Genomic DNA, 27,573 nt, shown 5'->3' with positions numbered 1-27,573 from the left:
AAAAACCTTTAAAAAAAAAAAAAAAAAAAAAAAAATTTCCTCTGAAGTGCAAGTTATTTGTGATTGTTTGACCCAAGGTAAATATATGTGGTGTTTTGTGAAGTATATGTATTTCACGCTTCATTAAGCATGTACATTTTGTGTACTTCTAGACTTAAGGTTGAATGTTTTCCCATAGTTAGAACTCTTCAAAATAACCAGATATGGGTGGGTGACCAGAAAGGTGGGTTTCCACCTGCCTTTATTAGCAGCCGCCAGCAAGTGCCAAATCCGTACATCGATCGCACACGTCGTATCTTTGTCATCACAGTGATAGTGACATTCTATGAGCAACTGCAGAACAAAACTGGGGTTCTTGCTTCATGGTTGGAGCTGTCATAAACGAGCAGTGTTGCTTCCTTGGAGACTAAGGAACACTTATTGGGCACAAGCATTGGCAAAGCCAATAGGGCTGGCTTTAATTAGTGGCAGCTCATCCACAGGGGCTTGAGAGGGCTGCCTTACCAATACAACTCCCACCTTCCTCCTCCTCCTTCAGATTCTAGCTTGAAATGATGTTAGAACTTTTACATTGAATGAACAATATCAGGGATCGTCTGTTTGCATATAGTAGTTCCAAGATCATATACGCAGCAGAGGGGACTCCTTTGCCTCAGCAGCGGCCTGTACAGGGAAGAACGGCAGAGCAGTGGGGCTAGGGGTGGGAGTGGGGGTGGGGGGATTCGACAGACGACCACGAGTGAAAATTAAATATAGAATACATTTTTCCTTGTCTTCGGTCAAAATCCCCCCTCCCATACGGCGCCACCGCTCTTACCTGCACGGGCCGCTGCTGCTTTGCCTCCACTGCTATTGCGCATGCGTGCTGTACACCCCAGCCGCGCTGAATCGCAATGCGTAGCTAACACAGTGTGCCAGCCTCAGGCAGCCGGTAACCTAATGGACGTGTGGTGGAGGCTTGTCAATCAAAAAGCCCTTATGCCCTATCAGCAGAGGAGAATGAGGGTCCCCCTAACCCTATGCGGCTTCTGATTGGCCAGAAGCTCATGGACCACTCCAGGAACAAGCAAAGGCTGATGCAACATTGGCTGGAGTTGGCAGACCCTAGTGCCTGTATCTGTAGCCTGGAGGCCTTGGAGCAGCGGTGAGCAGAGACAAGAGATTAAAAGAACATTCATGCATCCTTCCCAGACAGCAGTGTGTCCAGAGAGGACTCAGATTCTGGCCTTCAGCCATCGGCATTTGTGGGGCACTGAAATCATGTCACTGTAACAAGACCGGGAATCGACTAGCTCTTTGTGTGTTTGTGATTATGCATGTGACAGCAGCAGAGAGCCACTGTGGGGAGTATCGTTTGAAAATGGCTAGACTCCGAAGTACATAAGTGAAACAAATTATATCTTAAAAAAGTATTTTTTTTTACTTAACTATTTTTGAAAAAAAGAAAGCATGCAAAGTTTTAAGTGAAAAACACCTGTCACCAGTGGAGTCTCTAGAAGTGATTTTTAGTGGGACAGATAAAGGTTGACAGATAAAACGGGTGAGGCCATCGTGATTAAACACGAAGATAGAAAGCCATATTTATTCATTTTAAGCAAACATGTAGGCTCATGTACTGACTCAGGGTTTTGCGTTGCATTGAAATGTATTAGATGTATCAGTGTGCATGGCAGTGTCTTTTTTTATGTATCACTGCCCAGAAACTCAACATTTAGGATGTGATGGGGTGGGGCCCTAATGAGGCCAGGACAAATGGAGTTCAGATACGGGTCCCTTCTGAAGGGCACCCACTTGCTGACACTGAACAAGTGTTGCTACACTAGGGCCTGTCCTCTGACTCCACCACCACCCATACAAAAATACGGCAGGCTGGGAAGTACAGCGGGTGCAGTGGCACCAGCATCCAGGAATGCAGTGCACCCAATAAACCCCCATTTTTAGGTCGAACCTAGACAGCGCTTGTGCTGCCAGGTGATCTGTTGTATGTAATTTGTGGGCTTTAACTCCTCCCATCACTTTGGATTTGTCTAGTCGGTTGTCTTGTAACAATCCTTGCTTGCTATTGGGTAACTTGGCTTCCTGGTCCCTCCTTTTTCCAAGTTTTTCACTCCCCGGTATTGCCCCAGGACTTGTAGTTTTCCACTTTTTCTATATCGCTTAGTGTTCAGGGACATTTAAAAAAATAATTTTGAACAGCTCTTCAGGCACGTTTGTGTGTTTCCCTTCATCATTGCGGCGCCTGCGTATCTGCCGTCCCGCTCCATCTTTAACCACGGCAGCTGCTTCGAGAGGCTGTGCGCCTTTCTTTTTTACTGTACGCGCTCACATGTTACATTTTAATTAGAATCAGCACGACTGTAAAGTGTAAAGAGAAAGCAGTGACATTCTATTCATCACATAATTATTTACAGTGAAACACTGCTTTTTTAAGCCACACAGTTAAATGATAAACAATATACAGCCATGATTTGGAGTAATATATCACAGTGAAAAAGCACTGTTGATCCAAGTGGCATGTGACAATGACACAGTCGACGTTTCGACCCCCAAGAAACAAAGTAGGCTGTTTAAGACCTTACGACGGGGTCTTCCTCAGGACTGAAAATAGAACACCTGGGGAATTAACAGAAGAATTCCTTAGCATCTAGTGTAAAGGAGGACCAAAGGTCAAGCACCACGAAACCTCCTAAAGAAACACGCATTGTACATGGAGCGTTTTCTCCCTGTATAGTTACAATTTTGCACGCACTGGCAGGCGTTTCTCTTTCGGTCTTAGAGCAGGTCTCTCTTTAAATTTTTCAGATTAAGAACTCCACGGAATCTGTGATCCAGTTCGACCGAATTAGGTAACCATGTTTTGCATTACGGGCACAATAATCTTTTTTTTTTAAAAGCAGAGTTTCTTTAGGAGGTTTCGTGGTGGTTGACCTTTGGTCCTACTTTCCTTTCCCATTTCCTTTTAGATTTGGCAACAGCGTAATTGGAACGTTTCATTCTCTTCGGACCCAAGATTTTGTATAAATATCCCCTGGTGTAATGGGTGTTCCACAGGGACAATTTCCACATTGAATGCCCCAAGTAAGTCTGGATGATTGCGCCTTCTAAGTTCCTTAAGGATTATTCTTTCTTTTGGGATACAATCTGACGGTTCTCACCTTGCTTTTCAGGTGCCATCAATACGCTCTCTGTTGTTTGGAGCAAACGGGCCCAACAACATTAAAACCATCCAGTTCTGGGTGGCTCATGGTAATTTCGCTTTTAGATTTGTTTCACCACATTTGTAATTAGAACGCCCAGTACACTCGATACTAAGGACTTCTTTTGTGGATTCGCCAGGTGCCCCATTTTCAGTCCTGAGGAAGACCCTGTCGTAAGGACTTTAACAGCCTATTTTGTTTCTTGGGGAGGTCGAAGCGTCAACTGTGTCATTGTCACATGCCAGTTGGATCAACAGGGCTTTTTCACTGTGATATATTACTCCAAATCATGGCTGTATATTGTTTATCATTTAACTGTGTGACTTAAAAACGCCGTGTTTCACTGTAAATAATTATGTGATGAATAGAATGTCACTAGTTTCCCTCTACAATTTTCCAACCCTCACTTAATGCACAATATCTTTTCCCTTCTCTCTTCTCCCCCTAACGTGTGGCACTTGTTTGGTACAGCTTTTTGAGTAATTTGTGCTGAGTAATTTGCTGATTTACAAGCATCCAAAGATGTTCAATGTGATTAAATAACATTGTTCTATATATCCATAGTGTATCAGTGTATTCATGCCTAATAAGTTCTAATTTTGAGTGTTCTCAAGAATTGTTCTACTGGGACCAAATCTTTACTGTACTGTTTCCTACCCAGGTCCCAGTGGCTTTATTGGGTTTACCCCTTTTTTGTAACTTCATCTGTAAGTATGGCGGCCGTGTGCCTTTCTTTTGTTCTGCATGGCTGTACAGGTCGTTTAATTTCATAGCTGAGCAGACTTGCAGCTCCGGCCTCGCACCACCGTGAAACATTATATACACAAAGGAAAAGGTGCTATTTCTTTTTCGTTATAAAGACATTAGATATTCAGTATTTAAAGGATTTAAAAACAATTCGGCAGGCTGGAGTAGTGACGTGTTGCCTGATTCTAACAGAGCCACCGGATAGACCCGCTCCGCCCAAAGTGCAGTCCTCAACTTGTTAGCGGTGCTGTATGCAGAGGGTGGCAGTGGGCAGAGCCCGCATCGGGTTGAAGGTAGCCGAGAGTGGTAATGTTTCCAATTGCTAGATAGACTCATTGGTAGAGGCAGCAGCTGGCAGCATGTCTTCGCCTCCGAAGACGGGAGCAGAGACCAAAGCCGGGCACCCACCTGCGTTATTAATCAGACTCGCTTTCTTTTAATAATCACTCTTTATCTTTTTATGGACAGTTGGTAGGGGAATGGTGGTAGTATAAGTGGGCGGGGTACCGGGGATATGAGCATTATACCCCTCAGTTTCAGGCTGTGCTTCGTAGCCTCTGTAAGGCACTACATTTGTGCACTATCTTGACCTCCAGCGTGTGTGCAAAACAGCTGCTCCCCTTTCTAGGACGCCTCCTTCTGATCTTGGCATGCATCTTCTCCAGGATTCGTATCTACCGCACTCTCCTTGGCTTACGGCAGGGTTGCAACTCCAAGCGAGGTGTTCTCCACTACTGGGGACCTCCAATGGCTTGTGAAAAAAACTATATCCGGGCAGAGAATAGACTACAGCGCTCATGAGGGCAGTCACGGCATCCCACCATGTATCTGTGGCATTACTCACTCTGGATTAGAAAATGAATTGAGTACCAGATGTCTTCCCTGGGCTGGACTGGCTTTAAGCACTTTGTTGTTACCGAGGACCTCCCTGCTGCGCTCAGGTGCTTTACGTTCCTCAGTAACACCACCCACAGTATCAGGGCATGACTGGGAACCGAAACTGGCCCTGGCAAACAGCTCGTCCGGCCCCCAGGGGGTGCTAGAGGAAAGCACCGCTTTGTTACAGGGGGTCTATGTTGCAAAACCACCCCCAGGTAACAAAAATGTCTCCCCCAGGGGGTCCAAAACTGGCCCCCACCCTGGCGCCCACTGGGAAACGCCTGGTTCCCACTACGGCCTGTCTAGCCCTGTAGAGTATAATCTGCAATTTGCAAAAACAGACTGGTGTCACCCCTAGTTTCTTGCATTCAAGTTCTCCCCATGCTGGTTACAACCCTCCGTCCCGATCACGACTCCCGAGGCCCTTATTTACCACGGATGCAGCAGCTCCAGTTCGGCTGGGTAACGCTTCCACGGAGCACTTTGAAAGTCCCGGGGAAAATTACACATGACTCTTTCTAATCAATGAGCACCCACAGACTGTACAGAAGGTAACTGTAAACTTCCGCCTCCGAGGAGGAACAAGAAGGGGACCTATATGCCTGACCCAGGGTTCAGTCACTAAACTTACTCATGGACGCCTCAGTCCCTTGCACGAGCATTGCCTGACCCATGAAGCGACTGGTCAACCATCCTGCAGAGCCACTGGTTTTCTTTCTGCAGCCGTAGCTCCGCTACAACGCAGACGTCTTGGAACACTTGTGCTTTAATAATAATAAACTCTTCCACCTTGGGAAATTTTCCATCGAAAGTAAGACTACACCTTCACCCAGCCTTCTCTGCTGACACGCTTCCATTTTTAATTTGGAATATGTGCCAAAGCAGTGTATATGTATCGGATGTATCGCCCTGGAGTGCAAACTTCCATAGCTCTCTGCATAGGGTGACCAGATCTTAAGAACCAAAAACCGGGACATTTTGCAAAAATAGAAAAAGGACTACAATTTTACATCAACGGAGGGGCGCAGAATAACAGCTCTCATCAACATAGGAACACAAAAAAAGGCACGAAGACATAAAATAGAATGTAATTTCTAAAAAAAGCATCATACCGGTTAATTTAATTGCTTACTTATAACAGCTGCTAACTAGCACTGCTTTAGAACACCCAAATGTGCCTCTCGCTATTTTGAGTTGATCCCCTCTAAAAACCAGGACATGAGCCAAAATTGTCGAAATCTGCCGGGACAGCCGGTGAAAAACGGGGACGCCTGGTCACCCTATCTCTGCAGGGCCAGCCATTGGGGCTAATTGCGCCATGTTTCGTAAGCGAGCAGCGTCAAACCAGCATAGTGATATGTACACCGCTGCTGGTCCCCCCTGATAGCCGGAGGCGCAAGCCCCTGCGCCCTAACAAACTCCGCACAAAGAAATGAGTATTATGGGAGATCTGCCCAGCTTCACACAGTACAGGTATGAAAATCTCTTCACAATGCCTTCCCTGCTGCCCGGCCTGGGGCCAGTTCTAACTGGTTTATTATTCATGTGATTCCAGGTTCTGTTTTATAGATGAGATAAAGAGGCGGGGGGAGGCAGTCAACAGCTAAATGTTGTTTGTGCAATTGTACCGGGTACTCACCGCTGTCCTCAAAATTCAGGGAAATTGCATTGTAGGATATGAACACAAGGAAAGTGACTACACCAACCTCCCATGTGTTATTTTGGAGAGTAGAAAACAACACATTGATGTTCTGGCTTGAAAAGGGGATTAATTGTACATCAGCAATGGTGGCATTGCCAAGGCCAAACCCACCTTAAAGACCCTCCGCCACCCTCTGTCAAACAAAAGGTCTCATTCATAACCCTTCCCAGGAGTGAAGGGTCCCTATCCCCTTTCAGCATACCAAAAGGCAGGCAGTGTAACTAGTGGGGTTTAGTGCAAAGGGACCCATCAACTGCGTACCTGCAACCTCTCCCATGGGCGCCCTCTATTGTGCTTCCACTCAGTAATGCACCGCCCCTCCCCCAGTCCCAGCACCGACAGGCACATCATCACCCCATGGGACATTGGTGTCAACCATTGGTCTTCAAACTTTGTATACGGAACCCCCTGAACACAATGTTTAGGAGTCAGGGCCCCTCCTCAAACTTTTGAATGGAGTGCGTGGAGTTGGGGTAAGAATTAGCAAATTATCGGCAAGTTGGGAATTCCACTGGGCCAAAATTCATGTTTAGGTCTTCAAACCCACATTTAGACCTCCTTTAAAAGTCATTACCCTGACCTATCTCTACAAAGTCTTATCCTGAACACTCTGTACATTTGTATCCAAACTCAATCTACAAAGCTCTCACTTAGACAACTTTACACCATTACACTTTACACCAACATACACTTCAACAGTTTTCTATATGCCACTGCACCCTACTTCACTATACACCATTGCACTCTACACCACTTCACTATACTCTAAAACAATCTACTATACACCACTGCACTCTATACCACTAGAAAACATGCAACTCTATGCCACTGCACTATAGCTACATCACCCTATGCTTTACAGACTGCGAAATGCCACTGCAGTCTAAAACTGCACCTTATGCCAATATATTCAACACCATTTTACTCAAAACTAATATACCCTACCCCACTACAGCTACTCCAACCACTATACACCAACATAAAAAACGGCATTCTACTCCATACTACAACACTCTACACTACTACACACAACATCACTCTACGCCATTACACTATAAGTCACTACACTTTAAAAAACTGCACTACTGGGGCGTTGCCGGCCGAGACAGCGAACGGACGTGACCCGTCTCGGCTCCCGGTCCACGCCTGTGTCTCGAGAGTATTTCTGCTGGCTTAAGGAGCTACTGTTACTTCCGAGGGCACCATGCGAGCGCCCTGAGCCCGGAGAAGGCGGCGGTTCCAAGAATTTGCGCTGGACTGACCGCTGAAGCTCACGGCGAAGCTCCTGCCTCCCGACCGCGCTGCAGCCCAAAATGTCGACCGCCACTTGCGGGAAGAACGAGAGGACTGCCTGAAGCAGGCCTGACCCTGGTTTCACTCGGGGACAGAGAGATGATCCCAGTGACGTCCTTGCCATCCAACACTGCTAAGTACCAGCAGAGGGTGAAGGTTAACGGGGAGGAGGTGGAGGCTCTGAGGGACACAGGTGCCAGCATGACCACCGTAGTGAGGCGGCTGGTGTCCCCTGAGCAGGTGATCCCTGATGTGTTCCATGCGGCCGTATTGGCTGACGGCAGTGTGAGTCACTATCCTGTGGCTCAAGTTCCCTTTGAGCGGGAAGGAGTTAAAGGCCCGTTGAGAGTTGCTGTGAGCACTGCCTTGCCTGTGGAGTGTTTACTAGGAAACGATCTAGAACATACCGCCTGGAAGGAAGTGGAGTTTAGAGCCCACACTGAGATGCTGGGGTTACCAGGATGGACTTGCGTGGTCACGAGGTCCATGGCTGCCCGGCAAGGAACTCAACACAGTTTGCAGCCTGAGACAACGGCCCAACCGAATGCTGGTCATGAAGGGAAAAGTGTTGTGGAGGACACGGCCCGTGTGATGGATGGGGAGTCCGCGGAGGTACCCCCGGAGTCCGCGGAGGTGGATATTGTTCCTGTGGGGGACTTGCCGACCCTGGCCGAGTGGCATGTGGAGGGAGGGCCTACCCGGGAGGAATTCTGTCGGGCGCAGAGAGAGTGCCCCACGCTTGACGGCATGCGGCGGCAGGTCGAAGCCCAAGCGACCAACCAAGAGACCAGCAGTTATCATGTGTACTGGGAGGATGGTCTCCTTTATAGTGATCCTAAGGTTCCGGTGCATGGATCCTCGAGGGCCCTAGTGGTCCCCCAATGCTACCGGGCCTTCTTATTGGAATTGGCGCATGAAATACCCTTAGCTGGACACCTGGGTCAGGACAAAACCTTTGCGCGGTTGGTCCCGAATTTTTATTGGCCCAGGATGAGAGTTGCCTCTGACACCTACTGCAAGACTTGCCAGGCGAGTGGCAAGACTGGGACTAAGGTGAAGGTCCCTTTGGAACCGCTCCCGGTGGTTGGGACTCCTTTTGAGCGGGTCGGAATTGACATTGTTGGGCCGTTGGACCCTCCGACCTCTGCGGGACACCGGTTCATTTTGGTGTTGGTGGACCACGCCACTCGGTACCCGGAGGCTAGTCCTCGGAGGACCATCACTGCACCTGTGGTGGCGCGGGCCCTGATGGGGATTTTTACCCAAGTGGTATTCCCCAAGGTCGTGGTGTCAGATAGGGGCATGAACTTCATGTCGGCCTACATGCAGGCCATGTGGAAGGAGTGTGGGGTGACCTATCGGTTCTCCACTCCTTACCACCCCCAGACTAACGGGCTCGTAGAGCGCTTTAGTAAGACTCTGAAGGGGATGATCCGGAGCCCGCCAGAGGACTTGAGGCGGAAGTGGGACGTCCTCCTCCCGTGCCTGCTGTTTTCGTACCGTGAGGTGCCGCAGAAGGGAGTCTGGTTCAGCCCTTTTGAGCTGCTCTATGGCCACCCCATTAGGGGGTCCCTCAGCCTGGTGAAGGAGGGGTGGGAGAAGACTTCGAAGAAGCTTCACCGTGATGTCGTCAGCTACATGCTGGCATTCTGCAGCCAGATGGCCAAGCCGTGGAAGGAAGCCTCAGACAATCTGGAGGCTAGCCAAGCAGTAATGAAGGAGTGGTATGACCGCAACGCTCAGACGGTGTAGTTGGACGCTGGACAGAAGGTGGGGGTCATGGAGCCTGGGGAGCTTAGGGCCCTCCAGGACCGGTGGACTGGTCCGTACGAGATTGTGGAGCGACGAGGCCAGACTACCTATGTCGTTGATTTGAAGACCCCCCCCACCCCCGACAGCCCCATCGGGTGCTCCACGTCAACCGCCTGAAGCCACACCATGAGCGATCTGAGCTTGCTCTCCTCATGGTGATGGACGGGAGCGAGGAGGAAGAGAGTGAGCCTCTTCCTGACCTTCTGGCGGCCCAGGAGAAGGATGGATCGGTGGAGGGAGTGGTCCTCTCCCCATCCTTGACCCCAGAGCAACAGAGGGACTGCTGCCAGGTGTTGGAGCAGTACGCCTCGTTCTCCCTCACGCCTGGAATCACCCATCTGTGTACCCACGATGTGGACACAGGGGACAGCCCACCTGTAAAAACCCAGTCTTATCAGCTGTCCGATAGAGTCAAGAACAGCATCCAGGGTGAGGTGGCCAAAATGCTGGAGCTGGGGGTGATCGAACCTTCCAGCAGCCCGTGGGCTAGTCCGGTAGTGTTGGTGCTGAAAGCAGCCCCACCGGGTACCACACCAGAACTTCGGTTCTGTGTGGATTATCAGGGATTGAACTCTGTCACCAAAACAGACGCTCACCCGATCCCACGGGCAGATGAGTTGGTTGACTGGCTGGGAGCAGCCCGGTACCTCAGCACCATCGACTTAACATCAGGGTACTGGCAGATTGCCATGGCCGATGGAGCAAAGGGGAAAACAGCGTTCTCCACCCCCAAGGGCCACTTTCAATTTAGGGTGATGCCCTTCGGGCTCAAGAATGCTCCGGCCACTTTCCAGCGGTTGGTGAACCAGGTGCTATCTGGCCTGGAGTCCTTCTCAGGCTCTGCAACGTGCCGGCCTGACCATCAAGGCTAGCAAGTGCCAGATTGGACAGGGATCTGTCGTCTACCTGGGACACCTGGTGGGCAGGGGTAAGGTGCAACCCCTCCAGGCCAAGAGTGAGACCATCATGGCCTGGGAGCCCCCCAAAACCCAAACTGAGGTCCGAGCTTTCCTCGGCCTCACTGGATATTACCGCCGGTTTGTCAAGGGGTATGGTACCATCGTAGCCCCCTTGACTGAGTGGACGTCCAAGAAGCAGCCACGAAAAGTGATCTGGACGGCTGCTTGCCAAGAGGCACTCGAGACCCTAAAGCACGCGATGTGCACCGCTCTGGTGCTGGCAACACCTGACTTCACGAAGGAATTCATCGTGCAGACGGACGCCTCTGAGCACGGCATAGGCGCTGTGCTTTCGCAACTGAACAACGACTGCCAAGACCAACCTGTGGCCTTTATCTCTAGAAGACTCCTCCCTCGGGAACAACGGTGGAGTACCATTGAGCGAGAAGACTTCGCTGTGGTCTGGGCTCTGAAGAAGTTGAGGCCATATCTTTTTGGCTCTCACTTCCTGATTCAGACGGACCACTTCGCTGGCTCATGCAGTTGAGAGGCGAAAATCCCAAGTTACTAAGGTGGTCCATTTCCCTACAGGGGATGGACTTTCGGGTGGAACATCGGCCTGGAGTTGACCACGCCAATGCTGACGGTGTCTCCAGATTTTTCCGCCTTAGTGACGAGAACTCCCTAGAGGTTGGGTAGCTCTCCCCACTTTCGGCTGGGGGGGGGGGGGGGGACACGTGTTAGACCTGTCAGCCCTAGGGTGGTCTTTCCCTGTGTTTTTCGCCCTTGCCTAATTTTGTTTTCACCCTCTTTTAGTTGGCCTTAGGTCTCCGAGCGCCTTCCCATTGCTAATCAATGCTAAAGTGCAGGTGCTCTCTTCTCCCAACATGGCTGCCACAGGCCCCTGCTACTGCAGAGTGGTCTTTTTAGTAGCACCCTAGTCGCCAGGAGCTGGCTGGGACCTTACAACATTGTTGCCACACCAGCCGCCTTTTTCTCCCATAGTTAGAGTAGGGAAGCTCCTGGAACCTTCTAGAACAAGGGCGGGGTCTGTTTTTGCCGCCTCAGAGAATGGTCACCTGACCTGGGCATACATAAGGGAAGGAGGGAAACTTTTTAGTCAGTTGGGGCGACGCTGACCTGGGGGAACCTACGCAGGAGACTTAGGCGGTAGGGCCTAGTCAGGGACCTATACCACAGAGTGACAGGGCTGAGGTGTTGCCTTCCAAGCTGTGTGAGGAACACTGGACTAGCCCACTGATCTGGCCCGGCGGGAGGGGAACCCAGGGACGACCTGCAGTGACTGCCTAACCTGCCTTCAGCCACCAACTCAACCCCTCGCCCCCCTCAAGAAACCATCTACCAAGGGCGCAGGAACCAGCAAGCGCCGAGAAGACCCTATAATTTTCCACAGGACTACTGGGGGATCAACCAGGTATTGGCGCGGTGTCACCCCTGCGCTCCCTGACTCCACCTGGGACCCCCCACCCCTGTACTGATTTGCCACCGTCGTGTGTGGCCTGTCCTGCCCTGCTAATCTGAGGCGCTGCAGGCAAACTCACCACCGCAGCCCGGCGCCGCCGTCATCTCGAGGGCCCCGAGGGGTTCTGGGCCCCGCCATCGCCGTCATCTCTGGAGCGCCCCCCGACGTGGGCCCAGTGGCTGGTGGTCCCTCGTGACGGCCCTCGGGAAGGAGAGGGCCGCCGGGATCAAGAGCAGGCCGCGTTAGGCCCCGAGGCAGTTGCCCCGCATCACGTGACGGGGCGTCCTCCTGGACTCCGCCCCCGCCGCTTGCCTATTGGATCGTGGGGCTGCGCTGCCGTTGGCGGCTGCGGGCGCACCCCTACTGAGGCCACTACAGCCGGCCCCCGGGCCCCAGGAGCCACCGGAGGGCCCGGGACCGGCCCCTCGACCGCGCGGGGCTCCCCGGCCACCCCCAGACCCACCGGAGGCCCCACGAAGCTCTGCTCACCTTCGAGCCTGCCACGAAGCCCCCTCTCATCCCGGGCATCGCCGGGAAGCTCTCACTGCTGGCGGGAGGGGCTCCAAGGAGAGCGAGCCCCGCCCGCCCTGCCTGGAACACGCTGCGAGGGCCCTCATGAGGCCGGAGGAACAGGTAACCCCCGGGGAGGTGGGCGGAAGGCCAGAGGGAGGCCCGGAGCTCGCCCCTCCCCCAGGGAAGACTATCGTTGGGCCCTGTTGGCCCCCACTAGCCCCAGGAACGGGGAATAATCCGCCCAAGGCCCTGTTGACTCCTGCTCTATGAAGGGCTGATCGTTCACCTGATGTATGGGATATCGTTGGCCTAAGGAAATGTTGTTTGCTAATGCTACTCAGATTGAAGGAAATGTTTACTGACAGAAAGTTTAATTCTTGCCTAATGAAATGCTGATTAATTGCCTTAAATGACATGTTTATTCCTGCTTTATGAAATGCTCTGATGAAATGACATGTTTATTCCTGCTTTATGAAACGCTCTGATGAAATGACATGTTTATTCCTGCTTTATGAAACGCTCTGATGAAATGACATGTTTATTCCTGCTTTATGAAACGCTCTGAAGAAATGGAGATACCGTGATTATTGATTACCCTGACTCTGATCTAGATAAACGCTATTTGATTTTTACTCAAACTCCCGGGTGTGGTGTCAGTCATTGCGTGCGTTTCCTGTCTCAGTGGATGTGTGTGCTGTATGGTCACTTTAAACCTAAGCTTTCGGGTGCCAGCCCGCTCGCGCCAAGCTACACCCTGGGGAACTGGTGACCCCAGTTCCCACAGTCTGCCCTTAGCGGTTTGCCCCCCATCGATAAGAGACATGCACCTATTCCACTTCTAACACACGACACCTATACCCAGCCACCCACATAACGCCCGAACACAACGCCACCACTAACCACCAAGTTCGGGGAGGGAGAGGGAGGGTTAGGGATTTGAGGGCCTTTAGATTTAGTAGGTTAGTTTATATTCTTACAAGGAGTGCCCTCCCGGTTGGAGGGCCTGAATAAAAGTCAGCCACAACGCATCGGTCCTTGACCATAACTGAGGGTCTTTTTCATGCTGTGCCTGGGACTTTCTTTTTAATGAAACTGAACAGCTCAAGGACGATTTTCATTTAGCACCCAGGTACAGCACTGCTTACACCACCGCCTTCCACAAGTCTAATCTGTACCAATGTGCATTGCTTTCTATGCTATGGATCTTTAGGCTGTCGTGACCCTAACACTGTTCGTTTTATTAAATGCCAATAAACATAAGTTTTACAAAAAAAAACTGCACTACTTACCATTCTAGTCTACTGTACACAACACTCTACCTCATTCCTCTCTACACCACTCTGCAACACAGCACTATACAAACTATCATTCTATTCTGCATAACTACACTCTATTCTATACTACTGCACTCAACACCTGTCAACTCTACTGCACTATACACCACTACACTCTACTCTACACAACTTCACTCTACCCTGCACCATACCACTCTATAACACTTCACTCTACCCCATTGCACTCTATACAACTGCAATATACTCTACACCACTATACTATATACCACATACGACACTACCTCACTACACAAAAACACCAATACACTCTACACCACTTTACTATACACCACATACGACACTACCTCACTTCACAAAAACACCAATACACTCTACACCACTTTACTATATACCACATATGACACTACCTCACTACACAAAAACACCAATACACTCTACACCACTTTACTATATACCACATACGACACTACCTCACTACACAAAAACACCAATACACTCTACACCACTTTACTATATACCACATACGACACTACCTCACTACACAAAAACACCAATACACTCTACACCACTTTACTATATACCACATACGACACTACCTCACTACACAAAAACACCAATACACTCTACACCACTTTACTATATACCACATACGACACTACCTCACTACACAGAAACACCAATACACTCTACACTACTTTACTATATACCACATATGACACTACCTCACTACACAAAAACACCAATACACTCTACACCACTTTACTATATACCACACACGACACTACCTCACTACACAAAAACACCAATACACTCTACACCACTTTACTATATACCACATACGACACTACCTCACTACACAACAACACCAATACACTCTACACCACTTTACTATATACCACATACGACACTACCTCACTACACAAAAACACCCATACACTCTACACCACTATACTATATACCACATACGACACTACCTCACTACACAAAAACACCAATACACTCTACACCACTTTACTATATACACATACGACACTACCTCACTACACAAAAACACCAATACACTCTACACCACTTTACTATATACCACACACGACACTACCTCACTACACAAAAACACCAATACACTCTACACCACTTTACTATATACCACATACGACACTACCTCACTACACAGAAACACCAATACACTCTACACCACTTTACTATATACCACATATGACACTACCTCACTACACAAAAACACCAATACACTCTACACCACTTTACTATATACCACACACGACACTACCTCACTACACAAAAACACCAATACACTCTACACCACTTTACTATATACCACATACGACACTACCTCACTACACAAAAACACCAATACACTCTACACCACTTTACTCAAAACACATTTCTCTCTACACCACTGCACTCTATTCCAATATACTCTGCACTAGTGTACTTTAAGCCACTTCACTCCAAGCCACACTACCACACCCTACAATACTGAACTCTATAATACTATGTGCCATTAAACAATACACCAATAACACTCTAATCCGCTATATAACAGTCCACTTTACAGCACTAGGTTCCACTATCTGCCATTCTACAGCACTACTCCCCTATACAGCACTCTACGTACCTCCATCTATACACTACATACCACTTTACTCTATTTGATAACACTGTACTCCTACACTATATAACAAACTCATCTCTACGCCACTGTACTCTCGACTCCCTACACAACATCCTCTACACTACCCCACTGTGCTCATCACCACTACACAAGACTATAAAACACTCCACCCTACAACACTACACTCCCTCCACAACACTTCACAACACTGCTCTTCACTCCTGTGCGCGCCACTAAACTCCACGATACGGCGAGACCTGCTGTCATTGCCTCTGCTTGTTAAGTGTTTGCCCCCAAAAGCAACAGGCGTCTATACGTCCTCCTTGCGCGAGGAATCTTGACGCCCTCGTCACACCTCTGGCAGTTTGATCCTCTGTTGTAGAACCATCAACATTTCTTCCCAAAAACCTGAATTCTACTATTCCTCATTCATTTTAGGATAAAAGAAGCAATCTTGTTTGTAAGAATATTGTATGTTTTTCTGACCACCAAACCTCGCGTGACATTTTACTGTACCACGAAAAATCAGCAGGTGGTGCAAGTTACAGCCAACAAGCCTTGCTACCTCTCCACAAAGCTCTCCTCTTCTGCTGTCATTACTTTGCCCAGCCATGGCTGGCACGTCACAGTTACCTCTGGAAGTAGATACAACTGTCCGGTTATCCTTGAATGCGAGCAGACGTTGCAAGAGAGTAACCTTGGATGAAGGGGAGTAAACGGAAGGATTAGAACTGGTCATGGGGGATGGATAACTGGAGGAGCCCTGGCCCCATGGCACCACTCCTTGTGTGAATGTTACTCTGCACTGCTCTTGTGATACACGTGCTGCTGCTAGACCGCATAAGCCGGAAACCGTGCACTCCTAAATGATGTAATTAAATATATGACACAGGTAAACGCCCCTCTCCCCAGCCGGCCTCTTCCTTCAGGCACATTTGGCGGTGGGCTCTGGGTGGACAGTGTATTGCTATAGACAGGGCCACTAGAATGATGCGATTGAGAGGCCGCTGCGTTTTTTTTTGCATAAGTATAGATTTGCCGCATTTGCCACATAATCCATCATCTGCTGCATAATCTTCAGATTTTAGCAACAAAAAAAAATGTGTTTCTATCTTCAACGGTTCAAAAGTTACTGAAAACTCAGCGACACGCGCTGCAGTGCAGTGGAAGGCTCTTTGCAAAGCCTGACTGATCACCTTTCGATTGCTTATTGCTAAATATAGGTTTTAAACTAGTAGTACTAAGGTGCAACCAATGCACAGACAGAGTTACCGATTGTAAAAATGATAAAATAATGATGCGATACTATTGTAAAATGTGGTGCATTACGCTGCATAATTTCGCAAATTTACTTGCTGCGCTGCGTGAATTTATTGTAAAGTGCCCGTAGTGTTTGTGGGTAATTTTAGGCTAACGTGGGACATTGCTAGAGCTGGCTAGTAGAAGCAGTAAAGGTTAAGAATATGATTTGTGTAAAACCGAGGCCTTGTAGTGTTTTTTGTCATGGAATGTATTGATTACAAACAACATTGTATCTTCAGCCTGCTTCGTCCTCTCAATTAATAGTATCGAAGCGGCAGCTCATTTGCATATGACTGCCCTCTTCAGAACTCCAAACACGTGATGATCTGATTACAGCTTACTTGAGCCAGGTTCAGCGTTTTAGAATCCTACAATTAACTAACCCTGGGCGCGACACTACGCTTCGCCCACGTAATGTACGTAGCGCTGCCTGCTTCGCAGTTTTCGAAGTAGGCGAAGCAGGCAGCGCCTACGCACACACGAGGGCGAAGCGTAGCTGCCTGCCGCCCACCACCCGCCCTACTTTTAAAAGCTAAAATAAATTTGTAATAAAGCAAATTAAAGGCACTTACCTGACGCGCGGCGTCTCCCGGGGCTCCCTCTTCCTGGTTTTCAATTTTCCTGACAAATGCGCATGCGCGAACGCCCGCGCATGCGCATTTCTCGCAAGAAATGCGCATGCGCGGGCGTCCGCGCTTGCGCATTTGTCAGGAAAATTGAAAACCAGGAAGAGGGAGCCCCGGGAGACGCCGCGCGTCAAGTAAGTGCCTTTAATTTGCTTTATTACAAATTTATTTTAGCTTTTAAAAGTAGGGTGGGTGGGTGGCGGGTGGCGCGTAATGGGGCTACGCGAAGCACGTAGTGTGCGTAGATTCGGGCACACTACGTGCTGCTTCACGTAGCCCCACTACGCCCACCCTTACAATTAACAAACATTGGCAAAGCCAATAGGTCTTGTCTTGGCCAGCAGGTGTGCAGGCATTTTTTTTCTTATTCTTATTGCAGCATACGCTACAGAAATTAAAATAAAATATGGCACGCCTCAAACATGGTTGGCCTATGGTTGTAATTAAAATTGAAAATATAAGAAACCTTAAACATTGCATTTAACTTATATCGCGGTGAGAGTGCTTTTTCCCTGGCACGTGTTCGACAAGTTATAGAAACCCTTTTTAGTTTTAATGCACATCTTAGAACGATATGATTCTTAATGGCACAATGATAAGTTCCCATTGGCTTTGAATTACTGTAACTTGAAGACATAGTTTAAACACACGTACAGATGATAAAAAAAGGAAGGAAAAAAGATAAATCATGGAAAGGGAATTGACAAAGTAAAGTATCGCGCCACCAGCTCTGGGACTGACGTGCACTTATTTAAGCCAGTTGTGCACATGCGATAAAAAAGGCTGTCACTATGAGAACAAGAGTGCGCTCGGGCCCATTTCCCGTGCTGTACGCTGCAGCGGGCGCAAGGAAAATGTGAATGACAACAGACCAATGGATGAATATGGCTGAGGGAAAGCCCCCAAGTGAGTACGCATATTACAACTGTAATTTTAGTAAAATCAAAAGATGGGCAACACCAGACCCCAAAAGACATGCTTCCAGCTGCTTCTGTCGCTTCGGTGTATGCGCGGCTCTGGGCCGCGTTAAACAACAGAGGTCCCCAGAGCGCCTGTTGGTTCTGTTTCAGTTATGCACTCAGTATTATCATATTTAGTAGATGAAAATATATGCCCAGTATATTTGCAGTCCATTTCTGTTTCTATAATAACCGTGCTTTTAGATTACATTGATGTTATGGCACCACAGAAAGGCTCTTAAAATGTGTCCATTTGTCACCTGATCAAACACGTCTGCCCTGGCTCCTCAGCCAGCCAACCTCTTGCCACCGTGTGTGTGTCATGAAGTAGAAGTGGTAGCCACATGTGTTTGCTGCATGGATTGTGAGTGACTACAATCATTCCTTCGTTATTCTGCCACTTCCGGGGCAGTCATGCACGCCTCCTTACTTGAATATTTCTTGCTCAGGCAGTAGTGACAGGCAGCGCTTTAGACATAGTGACTGTCCCTACCACCAGCTGTCGAGCGAGACATTCTATGGCAGTCCACGGAGGCTCCGATTATGCTTCTCTTTGCTTTACTGCAAAAACACAGCAGCCAATTAAACAACTTTAAACTCCAGCATACCCCGGAAGTACAACCCCCTCCATAGTATGCCCCAATCACTATCAGTACTTTAGTGTATACAGTTCGAAACCACGACATCACTTCCTCTTTCTTTGCTGCTGCAGCAGCAGATAAGTGCTTTTCCATTACCTTTTATCGTTGTGGTAAAAATTGTGGGGAAGTTCTAGTATTGATTGTATTACCGCTAGGTTATAAATATATTCAGGATTGTTTTATTGTTGTGGTAGGTTATGGCGCGATCAGCGTAAGGATTTCTCAGGTGTTTGTTTTCTCGGCTCCGGCCCCTTTGGGGACGTCGTGTACGGCAGCGCGCGCGTCGTTTGGCTGTTACGAGCGCTAGGGGGCGGTGGAGAAGGAGGAGGCAGACACGACACGCTCGTGCTCAGAGAGAGGTCGCGTCGTTGCCCCGGACGCTGTGTCTGTGCGCGAAGACCCGTTTTTCGTCCATTTCGAATTAACGGCTCTTCGCGCACAGAGTTCAAAGACTGCACACATCTCTGGCCTCATTGTTCTAACACTGACCGGAGCGTGTTACCGGCATAGAGCTTTGCTCTAGGGGAATTATATGGGGTTTCTCCTTCCACCTTGATCTGTTTGGTTTAGAACCTTTAGTTTAGGGTTCATTTTTCTGTGCACTTTTTAGTGACAGGTTCTGACAGACCCCTGGGCTGCTCCCCCCCTTGAATCTCCTCCAGACCTCTCTGCTTGAAGCAATAGCGTACTACGCCGAAGAGGAAACTCAGTGGGTAGAGTGTGATACATATGAGGAATATGAGGAGCCTGAACAATTGGAGGAGAATTTAGTTGAAGCCCTGGATACCCACGTCCAGGGTTCAGTTAACAAAGCTTTGATAAAAGCCCTAAAGCCTTTTACTAAACCTCTCCTCAAGTATGGCAAGAGGAAGATGAAAACTCATCATAGTGGCGCGGGCACTTCGCAGTCTTCTGCCAAAGTTTTGGCGCGTATGGCCAAAAACGTCATGAAAGACCATGGCTTCTTATACCACTGATGAATCTTTTCCGTCTACTACAAACACCTCTGTAGGAACCTGGGGTAACCAGGCCCTAAGGGCGGTAACGTGGCGCGAGCCGGTCGGGCAACCAGAGGGCTATGTGTTAAGCAACCATACACCACACGCTTCTCATGGACTAGAGTCACACACAATAAGGGACGCCACACCGTTTAAATTATGCAAATACTTCAAGTTTATCCAAGTATAGCTGGTCAGTTGCAGTTCAGGAAATAACAAGGTAATACATGAATCATAATACCATCGTTCAGTACATACGACACTCTTGGTGATATCTATGCAGTGCCTAACCTCGTTTATGTACCCACGCCCGCTGGTTAAATGCGGGAGATTCTAGCGCGGTGCGCGCTTATGTCACGTCTTTCCCTGAACCGGCCGTCTAACACAGCGTTATACTTGTAAGGGGGAACATTGGGTTCACCAACATGGCGCCTGTCGAACTGAGCGCCCCTCGTGACCACTGGCCCCTAGTACTGTGAAGAAAGGCATATAAAACACAGCGCTACGCGCAATCAGTTGCATGTGGAAACGTTTGCGTAGAACAATTATCACAACACGTTACTCGTAATCAGTTGCATATCATTACCTTCGAGCAGAACATATAACACAATGCGCTACTCGCATTCCTGGGCATGTAACTACGGTCGAGCAGAGCATATAACACAGTGCGCTACTCGCATCCCCTAGCAGGTAATTACTTTCGAGCAGAGCATATAACACAGTGCGCTACTCGCATTCCTTGGCATGTAATTTACTTTCGAGCAGAGCATATAACACAGTGCGCTACTCGCATCCCTTGGCATGTAATTTACTTTCGAGCAGAGCATATAACACAGTGCGCTACTCGCATCCCTTGGCATGTAATTTACTTTCGAGCAGAGCATATAACACAGTGCGCTACTCGCATTCCTTGGCATGTAATTTACTTTCGAGCAGAGCATATAACACAGTGCGCTACTCGCATTCCTTGGCATGTAATTTACTTTCGAGCAGAGCATATAACACAAGGCGCTACTCGCATTCCTGGTCTCTCCGGCTGAAGAAGCAGGGTCGGTGGCGTGAAGCGCCACACGAGGGTAATGTCAGTCAGTTCTTTGGGCGGCTTCCAGCGGGGAGGGTGACCGAACTTGAGGAGCGGGTCCCTATGCTCCGGTGCAGGTCACAGAGCACCGCGCTCAGTATTACAGAAGGGGGGACACGGACAGGATCCCTCGGCGGGGTCTCTCCGACGCGCAGGCAGGGGAGGGGACTCCCACGGAGGGGACAACCCGGGCCAAGTGCGGTGTGGTTTCCAGACCAGCAGGGGGCGCACCAGGGGGGATCTCGGCCTCCGGGCTTACCTCCGTCTCGGCGTCAGCAGGCGTCCGTCCTCACGGCGTTGGGGGAGCTCGGCCCCGACCTTGCGCACTTCCTCACACGGCTGCGACGGCAGCGACGGGGCCCCGGACTTCGCCTGGGCCTCGCGACACAGCAGGGCACTCCTCCAGGCCGCGGCGGTGAGCGCGCTGGCTTCGTCGTCGCAGGGGGGGGGGGGGCTCAAATTAAGGATGGGGATATGGTGCTCAGCGGAGCACGCTGCCGGGGGTCCCAGACCAGGGCAGGGAGCGCGGGGGTCACAGCGCTAGTACCTGGTCGATCCCCGGTGTCTCGGCAATCGGCTTTGTATTTTGTTCAAAAGAGTAGCTTGGACACGCAGTCTCAGCTCTGGCATTCAAGGCTTACAGCTCGCTCTTGTCATGCAGTCTCAGTTCTTAAAGTTAGGTTTCAGTTCTCAGTTGACAGATGAAGTCTTTTTGGCGCAGATGTATCTGGCGCCCTTAAGGGGTTCTGTTACAGGGGTAGGGATGGAGAGGGCGACTAGGTCCTTCCTAGTCAGGTTGGCAGAGAGTCTCTGGGTCCTCCTACTACTGGGCAAGATCAGTGGGATTCACAGGGCACCTCACTCACTTAAGAGGCAGTACCTAAATCCTGTCACTCTCAAGAGGCATAAGTCCCTGGCTAGGCCCTACCGCCTACACTCCTGGTGGATTCTTCCAGCTCTGCTTCACCCCAATGGCCAACTCACCACAAAAGTTTCCCTCCCACTCTTAAGTAGCCCTAGGTCAGGTGACCTCTAGCCAAGGCGGCAAAAGTAAAACCCCACCTCCCTTCTAGAAGGTTCCAGCATCTTCCAGGAGCTTCCCCACTCTACCTATGGGACAAAAAAGGCGGGCTGGTGTCGCAACATTGTTGTGGGTCCCAGCCAGCTCCTGGCAGCTAGGGTGCTACTATGAAAAACGACCACCCTGCAGTAGCAGGGGTCTGTGGCAGCCATCTTGGGAGAAGTAAGCACCTGCACCTTAACACTGCAAAAACGAAAAAAATGAGGGAAAAAGGGCCAAGTCCAACATAACCCCCTTCCAGCCGAAAGCCAGGGTAGACCGATCAATGCCTTGATGGTCTTCCCTGCTTGGGGCGAGAAAAGGTGGACGCAGGCCCGCAATGGCAGATTCTCTTCCACTCTGGAACCCGATGGTTCCCTCTCAATCCTTGCTGGACCAACGAAACCACCCCACTGGGGCTCCCTAGCTAGTTGTGGCCAGGACCGGCCCCTGGGCCGTCCAGATGTCTCTGGCCCGGGTGATCTCGCGGAGTGGGGGGCAGTAGCCCCAGGCCTGTAGTGCCCGTTGACCACTCCGGTCCTCCTCCTTGCAGTCCTAAACTGCCTCTGGTCCTTCCACCTGGGGTTCACAACCTTAGGCTGACCAGCCTTCAGGGGCGAGGCTCTCCTCCCCCTAACTCTCCTTCTGGGGTTCCTCACCCTACCCTGCGAGGCACCCTCCGACCACCACTTCCTCCTCAGTCTAGGGCCTTGACCCTTCAACTGATTCCTCAACCTAGGGTCTAAACCCTTAGGCTGAGTCGGTGCCCGAGGCGAGACCTTCCTCCCTCTGCACCCCCTCCCAGAGTTCCGCACCCTCCCACCGGGAAAGGTACCCCTGGAAGTCAATTTCGGGGGGACCCTGTTAACAGAGGCCCCACCCGCCAGGTCAGGCAACCCCTGAGCCTGGCATCCCAGCACAGGATCTAAACCCTGCGACTGGGCCAACCCCAGAACCTCAGGCGCGCTGGTTACAGTCGCCCTGGGTCCTCCTGACACTAGGGGCTCCCCTGCACTGGATGGCCCATTGGGACAGCCTAGGCTCCCAACCTGGGGCTCCCTTGCGGAACTCTCCAGGCCCTGAGACTGCGGTTGGGGCACCTCGGGACACCTCCCCGTCTCACGCCTTCCTATAGATAGGTCGTGAGGCCCTACAACCCTCTCTCCCTGGGACCTAGCTGGGCTATCTGCCACTTCTCCCACCTCGCTGGGTTGGGAGATCCCTGCACCACCCCCTTCAGGTTCACACCCCAATGCCTCCTCAGACACCCTGGTGATGTCATCCTGGGGTAAATAAACTTCTAGCTCCTGTGGAGCTTCCGGTATGCTGCCACCAGTGTCCTCACTGGACACACTCATCTGGAGGGCACGCAGCTCCAACTCCTTCATCCGAAGCTCGTGCGCCATCCTCCTCTCCTCCATTGCCCATTTCTTATTCTCCCTTTCCCTTTCTCTTTCCTGTTCCAGTTTGGCTAGCTCCCATTTTAACTGCCTCTCTTCCCTTCAGTCCTCATACTACTTTGAAGACGCGCTCCTACTAGACCCTGTCCTACTACTGGCCCCAGAACGTCTCCCTGGGGGCACATTTTCAGACATATCCACGTTCAAGAGGTCAACCACCTCCTGGGCGCTCTCCTCCTGAGGTGCATCTAGCGCCTCCTTCCCCTCATCCCCTCTCCCTTCTGGGTGGGCTTCAACCCATGCCCTAATGGCGGTGCGGAGTTCCGGTCCTTTGGCCTTCCGCATCCCAGGCACCCCCATCCCCTGCCCGAACTCCCTTAGTTGCTTCACAGTGTACCCCTCGAGGTCAGCTAACCGGAATTCCATTCTAGCAGGTGGGGACCTAGATACTAAGGAGAAAATTCCTAGGGTATAGGCAACAGTTAACGGCTCACCAGGCTTCTTGCACTCTCAACCTGGACAGTGGAACTAACAATGCAGCAATCAATGTTTTTAGAGCTTTGGAACACAATAGGCGTTTAATTGTGGCGCCCTTCGCCTCACGGAAGGGTGCTGTATGGTCACAGGTCCCAAGGATCCCACCGCTCGCCAACAATGTAGGAACCTGGGGTAACCAGGCCCTAAGGGCGGTAACGTGGCGCGAGCCGGTCGGGCAACCAGAGGGCTATGTGTTAAGCAACCATACACCACACTCTTCTCATGGACTAGAGTCACACACAATAAGGGACGCCACACCGTTTAAATTATGCAAATACTTCAAGTTTATCCAAGTATAGCTGGTCAGTTGCAGTTCAGGAAATAACAAGGTAATACATGAATCATAATACCATCGTTCAGTACATACGACACTCTTGGTGATATCTATGCAGTGCCTAACCTCGTTTATGTACCCACGCCCGCTGGTTAAATGCGGGAGATTCTAGCGCGGTGCGCGCTTATGTCACGTCTTTCCCTGAACCGGCCGTCTAACACAGCGTTATACTTGTAAGGGGGAACATTGGGTTCACCAACATGGCGCCTGTCGAACTGAGCGCCCCTCGTGACCACTGGCCCCTAGTACTGTGAAGCAAGGCATATAAAACACAGCGCTACGCGCAATCAGTTGCATGTGGAAACGTTTGCGTAGAACAATTATCACAACACGTTACTCGTAATCAGTTGCATATCATTACCTTCGAGCAGAACATATAACACAATGCGCTACTCGCATTCCTGGGCATGTAACTACGGTCGAGCAGAGCATATAACACAGTGCGCTACTCGCATCCCCTAGCAGGTAATTACTTTCGAGCAGAGCATATAACACAGTGCGCTACTCGCATTCCTTGGCATGTAATTTACTTTCGAGCAGAGCATATAACACAGTGCGCTACTCGCATCCCTTGGCATGTAATTTACTTTCGAGCAGAGCATATAACACAGTGCGCTACTCGCATTCCTTGGCATGTAATTTACTTTCGAGCAGAGCATATAACACAAGGCGCTACTCGCATTCCTGGTCTCTCCGGCTGAAGAAGCAGGGTCGGTGGCGTGAAGCGCCACACGAGGGTAATGTCAGTCAGTTCTTTGGGCGGCTTCCAGCGGGGAGGGTGACCGAACTTGAGGAGCGGGTCCCTATGCTCCGGTGCGGGTCACAGAGCACCGCGCTCAGTATTACAGAAGGGGGGACACGGACAGGATCCCTCGGCGGGGTCTCTCCGACGCGCAGGCAGGGGAGGGGACTCCCACGGAGGGGACAACCCGGGCCAAGTGCGGTGTGGTTTCCAGACCAGCAGGGGGCGCACCAGGGGGGATCTCGGCCTCCGGGCTTACCTCCGTCTCGGCGTCAGCAGGCGTCCGTCCTCACGACGTTGGGGGAGCTCGGCCCCGACCTTGTGCACTTCCTCACACGGCTGCGACGGCAGCGACGGGGCCCCGGACTTCGCCTGGGCCTCGCGACACAGCAGGGCACTCCTCCAGGCCGCGGCGGTGAGCGCGCTGGCTTCGTCGTCGCAGAGGGGGGGCTCAAATTAAGGATGGGGATATGGTGCTCAGCGGAGCACGCTGCCGGGGGTCCCAGACCAGGGCAGGGAGCGCGGGGGTCACAGCGCTAGTACCTGGTCGATCCCCGGTGTCTCGGCAATCGGCTTTGTATTTTGTTCAAAAGAGTAGCTTGGACACGCAGTCTCAGCTCTGGCATTCAAGGCTTACAGCTCGCTCTTGTCATGCAGTCTCAGTTCTTAAAGTTAGGTTTCAGTTCTCAGTTGACAGATGAAGTCTTTTTGGCGCAGATGTATCTGGCGCCCTTAAGGGGTTCTGTTACAGGGGTAGGGATGGAGAGGGCGACTAGGTCCTTCCTAGTCAGGTTGGCAGAGAGTCTCTGGGTCCTCCTACTACTGGGCAAGATCAGTGGGATTCACAGGGCACCTCACTCACTTAAGAGGCAGTACCTAAATCCTGTCACTCTCAGAGGCATAAGTCCCTGGCTAGGCCCTACCGCCTACACTCCTGGTGGATTCTTCCAGCTCTGCTTCACCCCAATGGCCAACTCACCACAAAAGTTTCCCTCCCACTCTTAAGTAGCCCTAGGTCAGGTGACCTCTAGCCAAGGCGGCAAAAGTAAAACCCCACCTCCCTTCTAGAAGGTTCCAGCATCTTCCAGGAGCTTCCCCACTCTACCTATGGGACAAAAAAGGTGGGCTGGTGTCGCAACATTGTTGTGGGTCCCAGCCAGCTCCTGGCAGCTAGGGTGCTACTATGAAAAACGACCACCCTGCAGCAGCAGGGGTCTGTGGCAGCCATCTTGGGAGAAGTAAGCACCTGCACCTTAACACTGCAAAAACGAAAAAAATGAGAGAAAAAGGGCCAAGTCCAACAACCTCTGACTCGGAGGTGGAGTCGGTGAGGCCCAAAAAGAAAACGAAAAAGGCGACACATACTGCTTATAAAGCATATGACAGCCAGGCTCCCAAAAATCTTTTATTTGACCCTCAGAGTCTTATACACCCTCGATCCTCGGAGTGGGTTCCTTGTCCAGAGGTGGCCCATTATGTGGGGGTAAACCTACGACAGGGTTTTGAGAAAGAGGTGCGCGCCACCTTAAGGTCGGAATGCCCGAGACCTTCGCTGACTGGTAAAGTGGCGGACACGCCAGAGTTAGACCCTAACATGGCTACGTTTATGCGAAAATTCGCGAAGGACCCGAAATAGGGTTTGGATAGAGCCTGGCGGGGGTGCCAGGATAAACTGCTGGATGTTTCGGGCCCCCTTACAAAAATATTGGATGCGGCGGTCAACGCCAAGAACCAAAACGTTCCATTGGACACTTCGGATATTATGGAGTGGGCTCAGCGGGCCCTGTGTTTTTTGGGCAATGCCAATGTGGCGCTTTCAACGGAAAGAAGACGCTCCTTCCTAATGCGCATAGACTCTCAATTGGCGGAGATGGCCACGACTGAGCCGGGTTCCTTGGCCAACGGCATGCTGTTTGGCGACAAATTTGTCAAAGAAATGGGCAAATACGTGGCCACGTTTTCGGCACTAGATAAGGCGCAGGCGAACATCAAGAAGGTGTTCCACACTGGTGTTTTTGATAGGGCCGGACGCTCCAGGGGTCGAGGGTCCGGCCGAGGTTATAACCAGACCTCCCGAGGTGCTGAGCAAAGAGGCAGAGGTGGTCAGAAGCCGCAGTTTTACCCCTCCCGCAATCGGGGTGGACGAGGTCGAGGCCACAGAGGAGTCTACAGAGGACAACAAAATTCCGGAGATAGCTCCTATTCAGGTAACGATTTTGAATACCACAGAGTGCATGGTGGGAGGTCGCATTGTGTTGTTCCTTCACAGGTGGCAAGAGATTACGGTCGATCCCTGGGTTTTACAAACAGTGCAGGGCTTCCACAGAGTTCTACGCCACTCCAAATCAGAATCAGATGCCCGGCTCCCTACATTTTTCCCTACAAGAACAGAGTTTCATCAAAAGGGAAGTGGAAGCGTTACTCCAGAAAGGCGCGATAG

General features: G+C 50.6%; 1 long non-coding RNA gene and 1 pseudogene across 1 annotated transcript in view; both read left to right on the top strand.

Annotated features, from left to right (window-relative positions):
* The window catches only part of LOC146813703 (uncharacterized), a 70,312-nt gene that overhangs the window by 28,289 nt on the left and 14,450 nt on the right, over window positions 1–27,573 (top strand). The gene's annotated exons all lie outside the window — the stretch shown is intronic.
* Window positions 1,020–27,573, top strand: LOC146813704 (uncharacterized; annotated as a pseudogene).

This window comes from Triturus cristatus, chromosome 6, assembly GCF_964204655.1.
Source record: "Triturus cristatus chromosome 6, aTriCri1.1, whole genome shotgun sequence".
NCBI lineage: Eukaryota > Metazoa > Chordata > Amphibia > Caudata > Salamandridae > Triturus > Triturus cristatus.
Note: the sequence above shows the minus strand (reverse complement) of the source record. Positions and strands in the feature narration are given on the sequence as shown.